This window comes from Amborella trichopoda, chromosome 13, assembly GCF_054954075.1.
Source record: "Amborella trichopoda isolate Santa Cruz 75 chromosome 13, AtrichopodaSantaCruz75HAP2 v2.0, whole genome shotgun sequence".
NCBI lineage: Eukaryota > Viridiplantae > Streptophyta > Magnoliopsida > Amborellales > Amborellaceae > Amborella > Amborella trichopoda.
In genome coordinates, this window is record NC_142348.1 from 33,788,694 (window position 1) to 33,807,509 (window position 18,816).

General features: G+C 42.3%; 1 long non-coding RNA gene across 1 annotated transcript; it reads left to right on the forward strand.

The window, feature by feature from the left end:
- Positions 1 to 13,171: 13,171 nt before the first annotated feature.
- LOC148779172 (uncharacterized) lies at positions 13,172 to 13,720 on the forward strand. The gene is made up of 2 exons (XR_016047606.1): positions 13,172 to 13,216; positions 13,290 to 13,720. It is a non-coding gene; the product is annotated as an uncharacterized LOC148779172 (long non-coding RNA).
- The last annotated feature ends 5,096 nt before the right edge of the window (positions 13,721 to 18,816 follow it).

Sequence of the window (18,816 nt, forward strand, 5' to 3'; positions counted from 1 at the left end):
TCAACCTCTCAGCCGTGGAAAATCTACCATGGGCGAAGTTGGCTCAAATCCCTGAAGCTTGAGGCAGTCCACCAAGGTAGGACTACTCATTAGCCCGATAGGATGAACCAAACCCTTCCTCAGGGATCCAAATGGAGACAGGCACCCAGGTCTGCTCGTCGAAGGAATCGTCTCCCTCAGCCACCAGTCGAGGAAGAGTTTTTTAGACCCCTTCCTCCACTACCAACCTTACACTAGTTCATCCCAGACGCAAGTCGCCTTATCCTGTCATCCAATCAGACGGATGTCCTCAAGTCATCAACAACTTGGAAATCATCCAATATGGTGATGATGCAATAAGCACCCCACAACGGTCAAATCTGGGGCAAGACCTAAAATACCCCCTGCACACGTCCAATTCCGACGACGACGTACAAAGCTGCTTGGAACATTCTAACTCTTCTTCTACTCCCGCCTCTAGTATTTCTTCCACCGGTGCAGCTTGACATTGCCCAGACTTCGACACTCTAAACAGAGAGCTTGGGGGCACCAACCTTAGCAAGTCGCAGCAAAAGTGCCTAAGACAGATGTTGGCCCAGGCAGCTGGATTCTTGACAGTCGCCGACGCCCTGTCAACCCAAGCCAAGACCTAGCCATCTTCAAGCTCCTATTCCCATGAGGAAGCGTCACCCAATTCGGGGCAAGTACCGAGTGACCCTAATAACAAAGTCATGAACTCCCCGTTCGAAGTCGAACCTTTCATTGTTTGGTCCGCCAAGGATAAAAAATCGTCTCTCAGACTGAGCCCCTCCTAGAAGTAGAAATGTCAGGATCGTGTGTCTCTGCACTCGAGGTTGATGAGAAGCATCTTGAATCCCTAGACGAAGAGTTGCAAGAGGCTCCGGAAGAGTGGGAAGAGGGTGGCCAAGCCACAGTTGACAAGCATGAAGAGATAAACTTAGGGGATGAGGCCGACCTAATGCAAACTTTCATCTCAACAAAAATTTCCCCAAAAGAGAAAGAAAGTTATATTGCCCTCCTCCGAGCAAACCGGGACGTCTTCGCTTGGCATTATCATGAGATGCCTGGTCTAGACCCTCAAGTCATTGTACATTGTCTCAGTATTGATCCGACCATCAAACCCATAAAACAGAAATCAAGAAAGTTTAGACCCGACCTCGCGATGCAAATCGATGCTGAGGTGAACAAGCTCAGGCAAGCTGGATTCATACGTGAAGTCAAATACTCGAGATGGCTGACGAATGTTGTTCCAGTCAAGAAGAAGAATGGCCAAATCAGAGTTTGTATTGACTTCCGCGACTTGAATACTGCCTGCCCAAAGGACGGCTTCCCCCTTCCGTTCACCGAGATGCTTGTTGATTCCATAGCTCATTGCCAAATCTTCTCCTTTATGGATGGATATTTTGATTATAATCAAATCAGGATGGCACTAGAAGATAAGGAGGCCATTGTGTTCTTGACCCCAAAAGGTGTCTTTTGCTACACATGTGATGCCTTTCGGGTTGAAGAACGTCGACGCCACATACCAACGAGCCATGACGACCATCAAGGATATGATCCACAAGGAGGTCGAGTGCTATGTAGATGAGTTGGTGGTGAAATCTGAAACAAAGGATGCTCACTTACAAGACCTTAAAAGGTATTTGAACGGCTACGGCATCACCAACTCAAGATGAACCCCTTGAAATGCACCTTTGGCGTACGCTCAGAAAAATTCTTAGGGTTCATCATGAGGTACCGTGGGCTCAAGATCGAGCCGATCAAAATCAAGGCAATTTAGTTCTCCTACGACCCTACATGAATTGTGGTCTCTCCAAGGACAACTCACCTACATTCGAAGGTTCATCTCAAACCTTTCAGAGCGATGCAGACGCTTTTCACACCTACTGAAAAAGGACACTCCCTTCATATGGATGAGGCATGCTCGGCTGCACTCGATGACATCAAGAAGTATTTGTTGAATCTCCTAGTGCTCTCTATGCTAGTGTTAGGAAGGCCTCTCATCCTATACATGACCACCCTTGATGAGTCACTCGAGGCACTCCTAGCACAGAATAATGATGGGGGGAAGGAAATAATGCTCTATTATCTCAATCGCAGGATGCAAGGAGCCAAATAGAATTACCCTCCAATTGAAAAGATGTGCCTAGCCTTGATCTTTACGGTACTAAAGCTCCACCATTACTTTCTCGATCATGAGGTCAAACTAATCTCAAAGGCGGACCAGGTCAAGTTCGTTATGACCCGGCCATGCCTATCAGGATGCTTGGCCAACTGAGCATTATTGTTGATGGAGTTCGACATCATGTACATACCATAGAAGTCAGTCAAAGGACAAGCCCTAGTAGACTTTCTCGCGGCTCACCCAGTCTCTTCAGAATCTCCCCTGTCAAGTGATCTCCCAGATGAAGAAGTTTTATGTGCAGTATTAGCTCAGTCGTGGGAGATGTATTTCGACGGATCATTTCAGTATGATAGAGGGGGTGCTGGAGTCGTGTTCATCACTCCCTATGGTGAAATGATTCCTCTATCTTTCTCACTTGCAGAGGCATTTTCTCATAATGAAGCTGAATATCAAGCCCTCATAATCGGACTGGAGATCACCCAGAAACTAGACCTGAAACAGCTAAACATCTTTGGTCACTCTGAGCTAGTCATCCAACAGCTTAAAGGGATTTATGACGTCAGGAAGGATACTATCAAACCATATCATGACGCGGCCAAATCTTACATGGTTCAGTTCGATGATTTCTCTCTAGGTCATATCTCAAGGAGGCTGAACTCGCATCTCGATATGCTCTCAAAGCTCGGGGCTACCATTCAATTATCTTCATCAGGGCCCACACCTATTTGGGTCACAGAATGGAGACATGTTGACTTGAGAACTGAAGTTGATACAGATGAAGAGAGATATATCTTCTCCAAATGCCAGCCTTATTCATTCAGAGCAGTCCTCGTTCCCAAGGATGTCATTAAGGCAGAGCATGAAATGTCCCAAGGAAAAAAATCCAAGGTCGAGAAGCAAGACCCTGAATTCTTCGACCTGATGTGTGCAGAGGTAGAACAAGTGGAAGACTGGAGGGAGCCTATCATGAATTTCATAAAGCATGGAAGGCCACTTGAGGATCGAGGGAAACGCAATGGTGTACGGCGGATGTCCACCAAGTACACCCTCCTCGATGGGGGTGTTCGTTTTCATCGATCATTTGATGGGATTCTCCTCATATGAGTCGAAACATAAGAAGTAAGCAAAGTACTCGAAGAAGTGCATTCAGGTATCTGCGGACTGCATCAGTCCAGCCCTAAGCTCTACGAACGCATATGCAGACTCGGCTATTATTGGCCTTCAATGGTGACCGACACCAAAAACTATGCTAAGAGATGCTAGGTGTGCCAAATGCACTCAAGCCTCGTTCATCAACCCCCAGAGCCTCTCCATCCTACAGTAACATAATGGCCCTTTTCCCAGTGGGGTATGGATAGTAGGACCCATCGATCCTCCTTCTACTTTGGGTCATGCCTTCATTCTAATAGCGACAGATTAATTTTCCAAGTGGGCTGAAGCAGTCCCCTTCAAGCAAGTTCCAGGGACCACTATTGCCAACTTTGTGTGCCACCACATCATATACCGGTTTGGGGTTTCGAATCGAATAATCTCTGATAATGGCCCTCAATTCAGAAGCCATCATGTTGATTGCCTAGTCAACCAGTTCAGCTTTAAGTGGAAATAATTGACCATGTACTATCCTCGAGCCAATGGTTTAGCTGAGGCGTTCAACAAAACCCTGTGCGTGGTGCTCCGGAAGTCAATATTAAAGTCAAGGAAGAATTGGCATGAGAAGCTGCCTGAGGCTCTGTGGGCCTATGGCACCACCAATCGCAATGCTACAAACTCTACCCCTTATTCCCTGGTTTATGGAGGTGAGGCGGTTTTACCCATCGAAGTTCAAATACCTTCGCTCCGTATCGCTATACATCAGGGGCTAACCGAAGACGAAAGGATCAAGCTCTGTTATCAGGAGTTGGATGCCCTTGACGAAAAATACTAGAGGCCCAGCAGAACCTCGAGCTCAATCAAGGGAGAATGATGAGAGCCTTTGACAAATCTGTCAAAGTTCGCTCATTCACTCGTGGAGATCTAGTCTTAGTAGTCAAGAGACCAATTTTCATTCATGGGCGCCGCAAAGGAAACTTTGAACCCAAGTGGGAAGGTCCATTCATAATTAAAAAGGTCACACCAAATGGGGCCTATATACTGGAAAACTTGGATGGAGTAGAGGCGATGCCCCCTATCAATGGGAGGTACTTAAAGAAGTATTATCCTTGACATATCCCTAAAATCTAGTGCGTGCGATAAAAAGAAAGAAATGAAGATGAGGAACATTAAGCCAACTTAAAGGAAGTTCATTTCTTTCATTGCATTAGAAAAAGTTACAAGCCACAATCAAAAGCTCATTATTAGGGAGGTTACAAAACTCTTGCATTCGAGAATAAGAGTACGGTAGGCCAAAAAGAAATGCTCTCCATGAAGAAGCAAAACCACTGAAGAGGTTGGTTACAGGCCAAAAAAAGGAAGAAGCCCAAACATTTCTGCGTCATCTTCAATTCATCTAACGAGGCATGGCTAGCTTCCAAGGAAGTGGCCCAAGATGGCTTCCCTTCCTCCAAAACAACATGGACTTCATTGTTGTGCTGGAGGAATTGGCTTCCAACAGACCACAGTGACCGGGCCTTCTGATTTGCCATCACTTTTGGCCCCCACAAGACATCGCCATCCATGGTCATCGTCGCGCGTAAGTCAATACCGCACGTGATCATCACCGCGTATAACTCAATGCCTCAGATGACCACTGTCCTGCGCAGCTCAATGTCGCGTGCTACCATTACCACAGGTAGGCCAGTGCCGTGTGAGACTATCGCCTTGAGCGGCATGCTCCCGAGCGTGGCTTTCACCATGCGTGGCCTAGAGACACGTGAAGGCAGCGCTGCATGCGACTTAATGTCGTGCATGCCCTCACGGGGCCCCGGTTCCCAGTGTTTCCAATTCTCGGGAGGCATTAACTCCCACACCCCTTCGATTTCCCCAACCCTCACTCCTCTCCGACGGTCCACCTTCTCACGACTTTTTGCCTCCCCCGCAACACTTTGGGTTTCACCGAAAATTCCCTCTGTCCATCGGGAACTTCCCCTGACCCTGTTCTTTTCCCTTTTCAATAGCCGGAAAAAACAAAAAAACCACCGAAATCCCTATAAAGCTTCCTTGTGACCCCCTGGATTTCCCTTCTCCATATTTTCGCACTTCAGCAGTTCGCCACAATCTCACCGGAATTCCACTGAGTTTTCCGGTGAACCCATTGCTAATCCTCCTTCTTCTTCTGATAACCAAAGGACTGTTAGCCCTAACTTCTCTGCATCCTCCCCTTCAACCACAGGACTATTGGAAGAGCTCCACATTCTAACGAAACACCACTACGACCCCTGCAGTTTCACTGGAAAAGTCTCGGTGAAGCTCTAAGTAGCCCACATCTCTTGCTCGAGAAGCCTTGACACTCCCCGAAAACCACTCACAAACACGATGTGAAGCTCCACGACCTGCTGGAGCTGGTCAAAAAGCTCCTGAAGTCCTAGGTATTGCAAATTTTGGCCAGAAAACTCCAACCAAGAAAACTCTTGACAAAGGCTCCAGCTCGCTCTCTCTAAAAAACTTTCTTCAACTATTTTACCCTTCGATAAAATAATAAAATGAGGTTTTTCCCCTTTTTATACTCAACAGTGCTGCAAACTGCTCCTTACAAGTTCAAAAAGACATTGCGATCCCCATCTTCAGACAGCAATAAGATCGGGCCGGGGTGGGTCAAGCTCGAGGCTCGAAAGGGTTATCATCGTGCGTTGTGTCAGAGGCAATCGTCGCACACCTTTGACAAGGGCTATTGCTGCACGCTTCACCCAGATGCAATCGTCGTGCACTGCGTAAGATGCCATCCGGGTGCCCTCGTCAAAGGCCATCGTCGTGAACTGCGTAAGATGCTATTGTCGCGTGCCTTCGTCAAGGGCTATCACTACGTGCTTCACCCAGAGGCAATCATCGTGCGCTTCATAAGATGCTATCACTGCGCGCCTTTGTCAAGGGTCATCGCCGCGCGCCTTCGTAAAGGGCCATCGTTGTGCACTTCGTCAAGGGCTATCGTCACGCACCCATCAAGAGTTAACATCACGCGCCTCACCCAGTGGTTAAAGCTGCATGCCCTTCATTAAGAGCCTAACACCGTGAGTGCCATTCAGAACTTAGCATCGCGTGCATGCCATGGCACTCCCATCTAGACCTTCGTCTTGCATCCCCAAGAAGTTCATTCCATGCACCATAGCCTCACTCCTTCGGGTGTCAAGTCCCCAATTACGACTCTATTCCCCCTGAAGTATCATTCTCCCCACAAATGGGTTCGTGCTGCATGACCTTAAACTTCATAGCCTTGGTCCTGGCCGCATGACCCTAAACTGCACAGCCACGGTCTAATTTCATGACCTTAAACCGCATGGTCCAAACTACATGACCTTAAACTGTAGCGAAGGTCTAGTTGCACGACCTTAAACTGCATGGTCCTAGGCATATGACTTTAAACTGCATAGCCATGGTTCGAGCTGCAAGACCTTAAAACTGTAACGCACGTCCCTGTAGTAAAATGATAAACAACGCAACAAATAGTCCACACGCATGACTCTAAACTGTGAAATGGACGTACCCCTTCGCCAGGTGTACTCCATCAACATCCCCAATAGAGTTAGATGTATGCAAAAGAAAAAGGGAGTCGTGCTTACCCTTCAATCCTCAGTGGGTCTGTCTCAGACCAACACCTCAGTAGTTGTCACACCCTATTGCTACCCACTACCCCTAGTGGGGTTGCATCTGTAGTCTAGCCTCATTCTCAGTAGAGTTACATGCATACTATCACTCATCATCCCCAGGGAGTCACACTTACCCTCTTAATCCCCCGTGAAGTCCGCTTCCGCTTGTCACTCCTTGTAGGGCCACCATCTTCATCTAAATCTCTTTGCTTGTGTATAGCCTCAACTATCTTTATCCCAGGGAGTCAGATTGATATCCACATACCTATCCCCCATGTAGCTTCACCTACATGGCGATCCAAATAATGGTCAGCGCTGCATGACTCTAAACTGCACAACCATGGTCCAAACTATATGACCTTAAGCACGTCCTGACCGTATGACATTAAATTGCTTTGCATAGGTCTCGGAGGCATGACCTTAAACTTGCCCCCACATATGCACACATCCCCTTTACGTGCATTTTCTATCACTCTTTCCCTAACCAACCTATCAGTGTGCGCGCACCACCTTCATTGCTTCCCCAGTGAACCCATTCACTTCACTGCCACTATTCATCATTCCCCAGTGAGTCTCACTCATGCTCACAAAGATGGCGAACCATCTCTCCATCCATACTCATCATCAGCTAGTGGGTTACCACTTTTCACCCACCATTCATACACCTTCCATCTTTCATAGGTAGCCTCGTGCCATCTCCCCAAAGTTAGTCAAAACCACCACCATACTCACCCTATGGTCTCCAAGGACTGTCATTCATCACCATTATGGTCCAGTTGTATGACTCTAAACTATAATGCACGTCTTGGCCTCCTGACGTTAAAAGGCTTCACACAGGTCTCGAAAGCATGACCTTAAACACATCTTCACAACAAAAAAAATGAGCATGGTGTAAACCTGGACAAGGGAACGATGTGAGTAAAAATGACGTGCGGGCATGGTCATGAAACCATGACTAAAATATTTTTGTGAAAACAAAAATCCAGGCATCGTGAAAACCCCAAAGGACACCGTGAGAAAAAAGGGATCAAAAGGGTGGACATGGCCACAAGGTCATGGGTAAAAGAGCCCGAAAATCAAGGAAATTGGTGAAAACCGTCTTTACGGTGCCACTTCCCCTGTTCAAGTGAAAACCTGCTAAAGGGCACTTGGACTGACAAAACAGGTTGACACAGCACCACAGCCTCAGCCAGCACCCAATTTCCAAACAGTCGTAGTCCTGGCTGGCGAGGTCTACCTAAAATCCTCAACTGTCAGCATCCAATCACACTTCCGGGAATGAGAACCTCTTAAGACCTCCCACACTTCACCTCCAAAAAAAATGACAAGAGTCCCTGAGGGTGAGGATGATGACTGAAAGATCCCTCCAAAATGCTAAAGATCCCCATGAAGGCAAGAAACTGATGAAGTCAGGGCCCAACGTACTAGAGACTTCAGGGTAATGTCTCGCCATGAGATCACCTCGCTTAAAACCTTCCTTAGCTGACAGGCCCAGATTTTCTACTGGACCAGGTAGGATGGGGCCCACGTGGCCGCCTCGTCGAAATTCCCTCTAGCCGATAGACTCAGACTTTCGGAATAGGTCAGAAGCCCCTGTCTGGACCCCGCTAGATGGGACCTATAGAGATACCCTTATCATCAAAAGCAAACATGGTGTAGCGACAAACAATGTCGGCCAAAGGTTCATAACACTTGGCTTCAGATAGGCCTGATTCTACCAATGAGGTCCCTACAAAATCCTCAAGCTGTTAGAGTCACAAATAGTCCCTCGAGGGTGAGGACTTCGACAGGATCCCTCAAAAGTCTCTTCTCCCCCTAAAGTCTCCACGAATAGACCTGTACATTGAATCCAAACGTATGAGCATCCTTTCTGAATGTTGTCCCTCTCATTTCTCGAAGAACAACATTCAGCAGGGCAAGCTGTTTGATGACATTTTTCAGCACCTTGGCCCCCCAGTCAATAAAGCTTGACAAAGCAGTGGAAATCCCGACAGTCTCAGAATAGCCCCAGAACTTGCCAAGATCTTCATAAGGACTCTCAAAAGTCTTCTGCCAAGTTTCTTTACATTCCAACTTATCTAAGGCAGCGCAGACTAAGAAACAGTTTCGGCATAATCAGCCTCCTGCATCCTGAAACGGACCCTATAATTAGAGCTATATTTTGGTGTCTCAATTTACCATGGGACCACCACCATTGGATCCTGTACAGTTGAAAACTCTCGGGGGTCAAATTTCCGCTTGAACGGATATCCCAGGAAGAAGTTATAGGTGAAAGAGAGAAACAAGAGGAGCCACACGTTATTCCCATGCGGCCACCCTGCAACTCAACTCCATTAAAAGGGCAATCACGACTGGTAACTTCTGATGCTTATATCTCCCTCCTACGAGATCAGATCATGCTTGATGGAGCGTGTTTGTCTCATCGAGACGAGCGTTTGGATATGTGCCATGCCCTGCAACGACACCCGAGCGTGAAGAAAAGTAAGAGAGAAGTAGCTGATCTGTGAAGAAACTATAGGAAAATCAACAGCGGCGTGCCTCGCTTGAGCAGCCAAATCACGCCGCTCGCGAACCCGATCGACGTGAAACAAATCCATAAAGTGTGTAAGGTCTAGGGTTATCTCTATTTTGAATCCCGTACATGATGAAAGGTCGGATTCCATACACGAAACCAACGAAGTGACTGTAAATTCTGTCATCAGAATTCAAGATTCCGGCCAAAACTTCAAAGGTTCAAAATCTTCGTCCAAGTATGAAATTGAGCTGCGTTTGTTACCCCACGATCATAATGGCATGCTCAGTGTGTTTTAATGAAAAAATCACAAAAAAACATCAAGGAACGAGCATACAATAGATCCAAAGTTTCAAGATTCATTCAAATCTCAAGTCACATGATCGTGCCCTAAAAACACGATCCATGGCTCGAAGTTGGTATCAAATCGATCTCCATGTCGAGTCCTACAAGAAAACAACCATCTTTTGATCAGACGGGCATCAGAATGACCCCGGATCTTCTATGAAAAATCATGCATGTTTAAGGGTAACACAGGGGCTGTCTTGAAATTCCATAACTTGTTAGAAAGGGGAAAATCTGTCATTTTGTACCATCATTGTACACAAAGGCTTGAACCCTTCACTAAAGAGAGAGTTTTTACTTAATAAAGTTTCCTTTTCTTCTCATTGTTGGGTCACGTTTGAAGATAGAGAGTAAGAAGAGAGAAACTTTTGGACCGGTACCCCTAGGCTCAAGGTAAATTTTCTCTCTCATATTTTCTCTCTTCTTATTCTTTTTCAACTGAGCCTCCCTCAGAGGCCATGCACGGCAGTGGCAGTGTCGTGCATGTCTCTTTCTTTCTTTTTTCTCCTTTTTGTAATTCCATAGGTCGTGCATAGCAATGGCAGCACCTTGCGTGAGCTCCTTTTCCTCTTCTGTTTTCGCGATTTCATCTCTCGGTGAGATTTGCAAATGGCGTGACTCATCGCCATCCGCAGGTGTCCTCGACGTCTCAGCGAGGAACGTGGGTAGTGAAGCTTATTGCCATCCACAGCGGCTTCACCCTGCCGCATGACTATTGCAAGCGGCGATGTCCATCGCCGTCTGCGAAGGGTCGTGGCAATATTCATCGTCGTCTGCGAACTTCTCTTTTACGCCCTGTGCTTATTGCGTGTAGACTTCTTTCATTCGCTCGGTGCTAATCGCCGCGCGCAAGCTCTTTCCGCATCTATAGCCGTGCGCAAGTTTCCTTTGTGCCCCACGCCGATCGTCGTGCGCTCCACGAAAGGTAATCGTTGCATGACCCATGCGAAATTATCGTTGTGTACCTTGCCAGAAACTATCAATGTCCGCAAGAGACGTGTGGCCTTCTCGCGTTGCCAACGACAATGCTTCTTGTTGTCCGCATGTTTCTCTCGTGTCCCACACATCTAGCGTCGTGTGCCTCATGGGGAGCTATCGCCGTGAGCCTCACCAAAGGCCATAGCCGCCCACAAGGGATGTGGTGCCTTCTCATGATGCTAACGGCGTGGCCCACTACCGTCAGGATTCTTCCCCCCCCCCCCTTCGTCATCTCGCTTTCTTTCTCTTCATTCCCTTTTTTCTCTTCTTTCTTTTCTCTTCTCACTTGACTGAGGGTAGACTTGACCTAACACTAACGAATCAGCCTCGTTTTCGAGTAGTATTGTCGTCGTGCAGAGTCCCAAGTACCATACATGTCTTGCAACTACTCCGAATTAGCAACTTTCCAGCTGCCACGCTGGTCTTGCCTCTTCATCAAGTTATCTTCTTTTTTCTACCTTTATTTGAACTTTCCACTTCATCACTCCAACTTCTCACATTCTTAGCCATGCGAATGTGCATTGCCCTAAGACAAGGGTGGGCCTTTCGGCCCACTTGTCTTGCAAGTTAACCATAGTAGTATTGTGAAGAAAACAAGATGATCGCAGGACAAGGGAGGCGATTCTGAACCAGCTAAAGTAGCTGGGGGGTTTTCTTCGTGATCTAAGAGGGTGCCCACGAGAGCCAGCCCGAGTAAGTCCCGAACCCACCTTAAATTCCTCTCTCATCGGTTGGTATCCCTGTCCTTCCTCTTGAGCAAGGTTCCTGAGAGAGTGATCTCAATTCCCAGTTCACTAGAAACCTGAGATACGTGCCGCCAAATCATCAAGATCCGGAGGACGAGATCGAGGCACCAAACCAAAGATTTTTTGCTTCAAACTCGGACTTCAGATGTCTCCACAGTCAAGTTTGAGGGGAGTAACATAAATAAAACCCAGCACTCCAAGTTTTTAGAATTGCCACAGGGTAGAAATAATAACATTTATTTTTAAGGCAATCAAGAACACATGCAGGGAAACTCTTAGACAATTTGACAAGATAGGAAATTATATATTACATTTGTAATACATGGGAAATGGTCACTATGTAAATTGTATATGAATTGTACTCATTTACTATTGTATTAACAGTAATGAAAGAGCCACCATTGTAAGGCACAATGTTCTTTCAAGAAGTGCTTCTCTCTCTCTCTCTCTCTCTCAAGTATTCTTCAAAGACAAGTTCTTTACCTGTTTCTTTCACACCCAAAATGACATGTATGGGAAATCTAAAGGACAAATAACATGTGCTTACAAGGAAATGCGATATGAGATTAGTAAATTTCTTCATTCATTACTAACAAAATCTTAAAATAATTTAAACCCCACACTTAGCTGCCCAAAGTGGGAACCCTCCTACTAAAAGATACACTTACACCCCTCTCTACATGTCTATACGAAAACTAAAAATTAAGGGTGTTAAAAATTACGCCGAGATTTATATTTTATTATTTTTTTTCAGGTTGATGCTTATCATGGTTTAGATGTTTAATCCTTAAAATTTTAGATCCAAAATCCTTCTCATTCAAATCGATGATGCGATGGAGTCATAGAAACTTTGGCTATATCTTTAGACAAAACTTGTTTTCAAAATGCTATTGAAATTCCATAAAGCTAACAAAACAAAAACTTGCGTACCTTTATTCTTATATAATATACTTTGTTTAACAAGATTATGACCACTTGAGACAACAATTTTTTAGGTTGAATATAAAAGTAAGGAGGGCTATTTTGGAGATATAAGCATATACAAACAGGCACTTAATCTCTATTATTCATAGATGGGTGAAGGGGGAAATACCATTACTCTTGACCAAGGGGACACTTGAATATTAAAAAGCCAAAAACGAAAATTGTTCTACGCGGGCTGAACTGCATTTCTACAATATACAGTTCAGAGATATAAAACATCCATATTCAAGATAGATGCAAATAGATGGTCTATCTAAAAATAAGTGTAACTAAAAGTTTAAATGTTTTTTTAATACAATTATTATTTTAATTGTTTTTTTTTTTTTTTTATATTCATGATTTCCATGTAATCTTTAAAAATTAAGATCAAATTATATTTAAAGAATATATTTATTACCAAACCCTCATTTTGTAGAAATGAGGGCAGGCCGCATAGAAACCGTGTCCTATTTAAAAGAGACCGCAATAACATCCAATGAGACCTACAAGGATACTTGGGTAAAAAAGTTTGAAAAGCCAGGAAAAGATCCACACGTGCGGACACGGTTACCGTTAGTAGTGAGGAAGAGCATCGATTTTTCCCAAATGAGGGGTTAAGAAGGCCACCAGCATTTCCCATTCGTGAAAGAGGAATGCGATCGGTAGGTTTGAATAGCAGTTGAAAGATTGGCAGTTCACTCTCTCTTTATCTCACACCTAAACACCCCATCTCCAAAACCAGCCTACTTTCTTTAACATTCCATCCTCTTCTGCACTTGCTTGCACCAAACACTATGATTTACTCTTCCCCTTGGCCTCCTGCAATATGGTATCTCTCTCTCTCTCTCTCTCTCTCTGTCTTCTTCTCTCTCTAAATTGTTGGTGCTTCATGTTATGTGCAGGCCTTACTATCGCTGTTGGTGCGATCACTATGTAGGTTCGTAGCATCGTTTATCAGTCGGCCGGTGGCATCTGTGACGACGATCCTCTACTACAGTGATCTCCTCCCACGAAACACTAGCCTGATGAGGATGGTCCAGAATGATTTGCTAGAGAACGAGAATTACCTCTTTAATTTCTTGATCAACTTGTTGAGTTGTTTTTGGTAGGAGTATGGGCCAATTGTACCCCTCTTTTCTTTCAGCGATTGCTTTATTTTTTGAGCTCTGGGGCTCAATCTTTTGTTTTGATGAAAGTATGTGCCCCTGGGCCACACGAAGAGGTGAGTTCTCCACCATGTTGATTTCCTGTTTTCCCACAACTTGTATGCTTTTTATGGCTTGCTCTCTCATTGCTCATAAATACCAAAAGGAGGAATTTATTTTTGGTTTTTTATTGGTTATCACATGTGGTGATCCACCATTAGGCTGGACCTGTGAGAAGAGTGAACAGGTCCATTTTATATTTAAGGGGGGAGTCAAATTTAAAATGTCTCAGTTGAATCTAACAAAAGTTCCAGCACTTACAACTGTGATTGGAAAACTCTTAAAGCCAATATACTTCCATAATTCATTAACTTTTGTTTTAGTTAATTGGTTTTTGCACAAACTTTTCATGAGCTCTTCTGCCAAAATCTACAAAAGTTTCAACCCTTGTAACTGTGATTGGAAAACTCTTAAAGCCAATAACTTCCATAATTCATAGCATTTTTTTCCTTCAGTGGTTTTTGCACAAACTTTGAATGTGCTCCGGTGCCTAACTTCTTTTTTTTGTAAGTTCACTAGTGTTTTGTACGTCTGTGTTGGGTTGTTTAGCAATGCTAGGATCCAAACCAAGGTTCGAAAATATGGAGATCCCTATCGGAATCTCTCGATTTAGATATGAAATTGTCGAAGCAAGTCTGAGTCCCATCATATGTCAAGAATTGCCCAGGTCTCCATCGAACCGGCTGGATCTCTGATAGAACTGGTAAGCCTGAATCAGTCAAACTAAAACTGGGCAGTTCTCTTCCGAACCAGTTTGAATGAAGAAACTTGAGTAATTACACTTTCAAAAACAAATTTTAATGTACTTCTCAAACTAAATATAAAACGAAAGGAAGCAACCTATGTTTTTCTTTTTAAATCTCAAAAAAGCTATTATATTTATGTGAGCCCCACTAATTAGCATTAAAGAATGAGCATGGCTTGACTAATATTCAATGTGTGAGACTTTTTATACATACTTTTGCTTCACTTAATCTTCCATGTGGGTAAAATTAGTCCCCCTTCTATACAACTGCACTCCACCACATTAAAGAAACTTTGGCCCAATAAATTCATCACTCAATCCCCACTCTCTCTCTCTCCCCCCCTTCCTACCCTCCCACCTTAGTATCTCTCTCTTTACAAACAATCAATTTCACTAAACAATCAATTTCACTAAAACTAAGTCTCATTTTCTCTCTCTACTAAGAACCCCTTCCACTAAATTTGTTCTATATAGCTTCTTTCAAAAATTAGAACTCTTAAGTTAATGCAAAACGAAAAAATAAATTAAAAGGAATTAGAGATATGCATTTTATTGTCATGTAATATTTTAAGTTTATTTTGACTATGAAATGAATTTAATAGACAACAGTACTCAACATGAAACAAAATTCTCAATTCTTTTAAAAACTTAAAACACTATAGTCTTTAAAAATTATACATGATAGTTTAAATTTTTTTTAGGGTGAGACCGGCTAATCCAAGCGATTCTCCGATCGAGGTCACCGATCCACTGTTCTGACACGGTTTTTGGGGTGGCTGATCCAGGTCACCAATGCTCTTTTTTAAACCTTGGTCCTAACCCATGCAATCGTGCGAAACTAGTGTAGGAAAGCACAGTTCAGCCCCGGAACGTGGCCCTAGGTGGGAGGAGTCTGGGTAATTCAACCCAAGTGTAGGAAAGCACAATTCAACCTCGGAACATGGCCCTTGACGGGCAGAGTCCAAGTAACTCAACCCAAGTTCGGCAGGTCGTCACCAGCCAAAAAGAGTTAAAATATAAAATAAAATACAAAATCAAATCCCAAAAATTATGAAAAAATATGTTTAAAGTAAAATTAAATAACACATATATACATGAGGTTAAAATAATGGTTAAAAATTTGATTTTGTAAAATCAATTTGTGACTAGAGTAATTTAGAAATAATCTGGAAAACATAAAAGAGTATTCATAGACAAAACACTACCCAAAAAATATTACAAATAAATTTATTTTTTTAGATTTTTTATTTTTTATTTTTGTAATTATTTTTTAACTTCCGGAGCGTAACAACCAAATTGGGATATTCGGATGGCAAGTCTGCGTTACCCCTGTGAATCCATGTTGGCTCGCCCAAGTAGTCTTAACACTGTGCCAAACGAAAACGCCGAATCCCTTTACTTTCGGTGACTTCACCACAAGAAAGTTCTAACCAACCCTGGAGCTGGAGCGTTTACCCAAAATTGGGTCCTAAAATCAATCTTAAAAATAGATTTTTAATAGTTGGCTCCTTTTTACATGGACCCATAGAAATCGTGTCTTTCTAAAAGAAAATTGTTTCATACATCGCGTCCCGCATTTCTACATTTGCTCCTTTGCATTATAAAGCATCCACCTGATGCAAATGGGTGGTCCATCTAAAAATAATTGAAACTACCAGTCCAAATATTTTTTTAATAAAATTATTATTTTTGTTTTTTAAAATTTATTTATTTTTTATATTCATGATCTCCATGTTAGAGATTATATGTCCTTAAAAATTAGGTCCAAAAATCCATCTCAAAAATAGATTTTTAATAGTGGAGTCATTTCTACATGGTCCTTTTGGCAACAACACGAGACTGAAAATGCCACTTTTGCAACTTTATCAATCCAAAGGATTTCATGCTCATGGAGGACCATACTCTCAATAGGATATATCCCCTTCAACGTGCAAAGTAGGAATATTTTTAAGACCACAAATTTTGGAGATACGATCTCTTTAACCCACATAGTGTACTTAAAAAAAAAAAAATCCAAATTACATAGTTTATGGGTTTGTTAAAAATAATGCCTCAAGATTGAATAGAAAATGTAAAATTTTGCAAGGGTCAGATCTTAATGCTAGAAAACTCAAATTTCAATTTTTTTCTTTTCAACATGATCACCTAGTGATCTTTAGGTGGTTTTCAATGTTTCGGAATAAAAAAAGAGGCTTTATACAATGAGATGATATACCTTTGGAATATGAAGGTCACAATTACTTATAACCATTCATATAGTATCCTTCTACGCAAGCATAGTATATGCAATCTTTATCATAAATCATAGCCATTTAACATAAAGCCCATCTCTTTCAAAATAATTTCAAAGATCCCACCAAACAACACATACTCATAAAATCAGAACAGTTGATATTACACTTATCAAGTGTATTTTAAATGCTGAAATGTGAAACAGTTGATATTATATTTTGATAAATTTCTCAAAAAGCATCAGATCCTATAATCATGATCTAGTGATATATCAAAACACAAGAACTCTCTCATACTTATTTGAGAAATGTGTCATGAGATCTTAAGAAGCAATGCATCTCTGCAAAGAGAACTATATTAAGTTTCTATTAAACTAAACCACATTAAGTTTTCATCAACTAACATGGAACAACTCTTTTCTCTAATTCAAAAATGTTCCAACCTACGTTAGACTCACTTCACTACATTGTATTGAATATCTCTATTAATCCCTCGTGAACTGCTCCATGCTCAGAAGAGTACTCTACCCTTTGTGTACTCTTACTTAGTTCATTTGATAAAACGTCGTTTTCATGCAAGCCGAGAAATTTAATTGCAAAAATATTGAATTATATTATAATAGCTAAACATTTTGCAAAAGAACACAGGATTAAAAATGCAAAGTCCTTGATCAACTGATGAGCATCTGATTAGAGTACACTTATCTCTCTAGGTACCATACAAAGAGTGATACCAATAGCATTCTCTAACCCTTCCATTATTCCATTTGGACTTGATTGCTTCTCTATCTCTGCCCCTAACCCAGCTAAATCATAAATGACCTTGGGAGAGCATGCTATAGTAGTAATCAAAGTAGCTGGGGTAAAGCTTGGTCCGCCTTATCATAACGAACAAAAACACTCTATCAAATGGCAAGCTGACAAGGAATGCCGAAGATGCAAACTCACTTGGCCCCTCTCTAGCATAGGTAGGAAAGTCCATCGCCAAGCCAATGAGGTAGCATGTAACTTGTTGGCACTTTCTAATACAGTCCAAGGTCAATAATGGAAATCAGGGTCACCATGTGACCAGCAATATCTCGCATGATGCAGTAGGGAACAAGGAGCCTATACAACTCTACCTCTGTGGTAGCAATGGTTTCATTAAGCACATGTGGTATGAGCCATAGGCCATAATATAAATGATGAGCTATACTAGGATCCACACCAGATTTGTATCATTTATGTCTTAGTTCAATCGCATCCATGCTGCCCATGTGCTGCTAGGTCATACACATGCATCTAACTTGATCATCTATGATGCTCACACCTAGCTCTCATACAGGCAGAGCATTATTCGGTGGAACGATATACTCATATGGATCATATCAACTCCCAACTATTGAATCTCATCTCAATCTGATATCGAGGGGATAGTCACCCCTCGTGTGTATTTCATCCTCAAATGTTCCAAGTATTGAGGGTAGTCAAAGTCGTGCGAGAGAGCATATCAAGCCTGTTGAAGATATATCTAACAATGAAGAATTATCCTAATGTGCAAGTGTGAATGTGTAATCAAAACTAGGTGTTTATGCCATAAATAAACCCGGGTATTTTTTTTAAGAAAAAAGGATCAATGACCTAGATCGTCTATCTAGAAAAGTGGGTTAGATGGGCAGATCGACTATCCAGATTGGGGAATCAACCATATTAAAAAAATCTAAAAATCACTAAAAATCATTATAAATAATATTTTAAGGTTTTCAAAAAGAAATGGGATATTGCATTATGAATTTTTATTATATTGTAAAAATAAGTTAATATTGATTGTGATGCCATTGCCTATCTGATTCTTTGTTTATCAACATTCCAGCGATGTATCCAACTTTTATTTCATGGGGATTTTCTTTCTCCCACTCTGTAGTTGTACTGTAAAATAACCACCATGTAATATTATTTGATACTAAAATATTTAATTTTAGAATTATCTAATTTTAAACATAGCTATAGTGTAAAATAACTATTGTCTAAATTAATTATGTTTAAACTCTAGTGTAAAGAACATATAGGTAAGGTTACATTACGAAAATAAACGATGCGAATAAGATAGCTTTGAATGACTTGTCCCGGTCTTGAACAACAAAAAAAGAATAATTAACCTATGTAAAACAGCTATGTAAATAAACTATGGTGTAAAATAGCTTTGAACAAAATTAGCTATTTAGTGTAAATAAACTTAGCTTTAGATATTAGCCTATTCACACCTTCT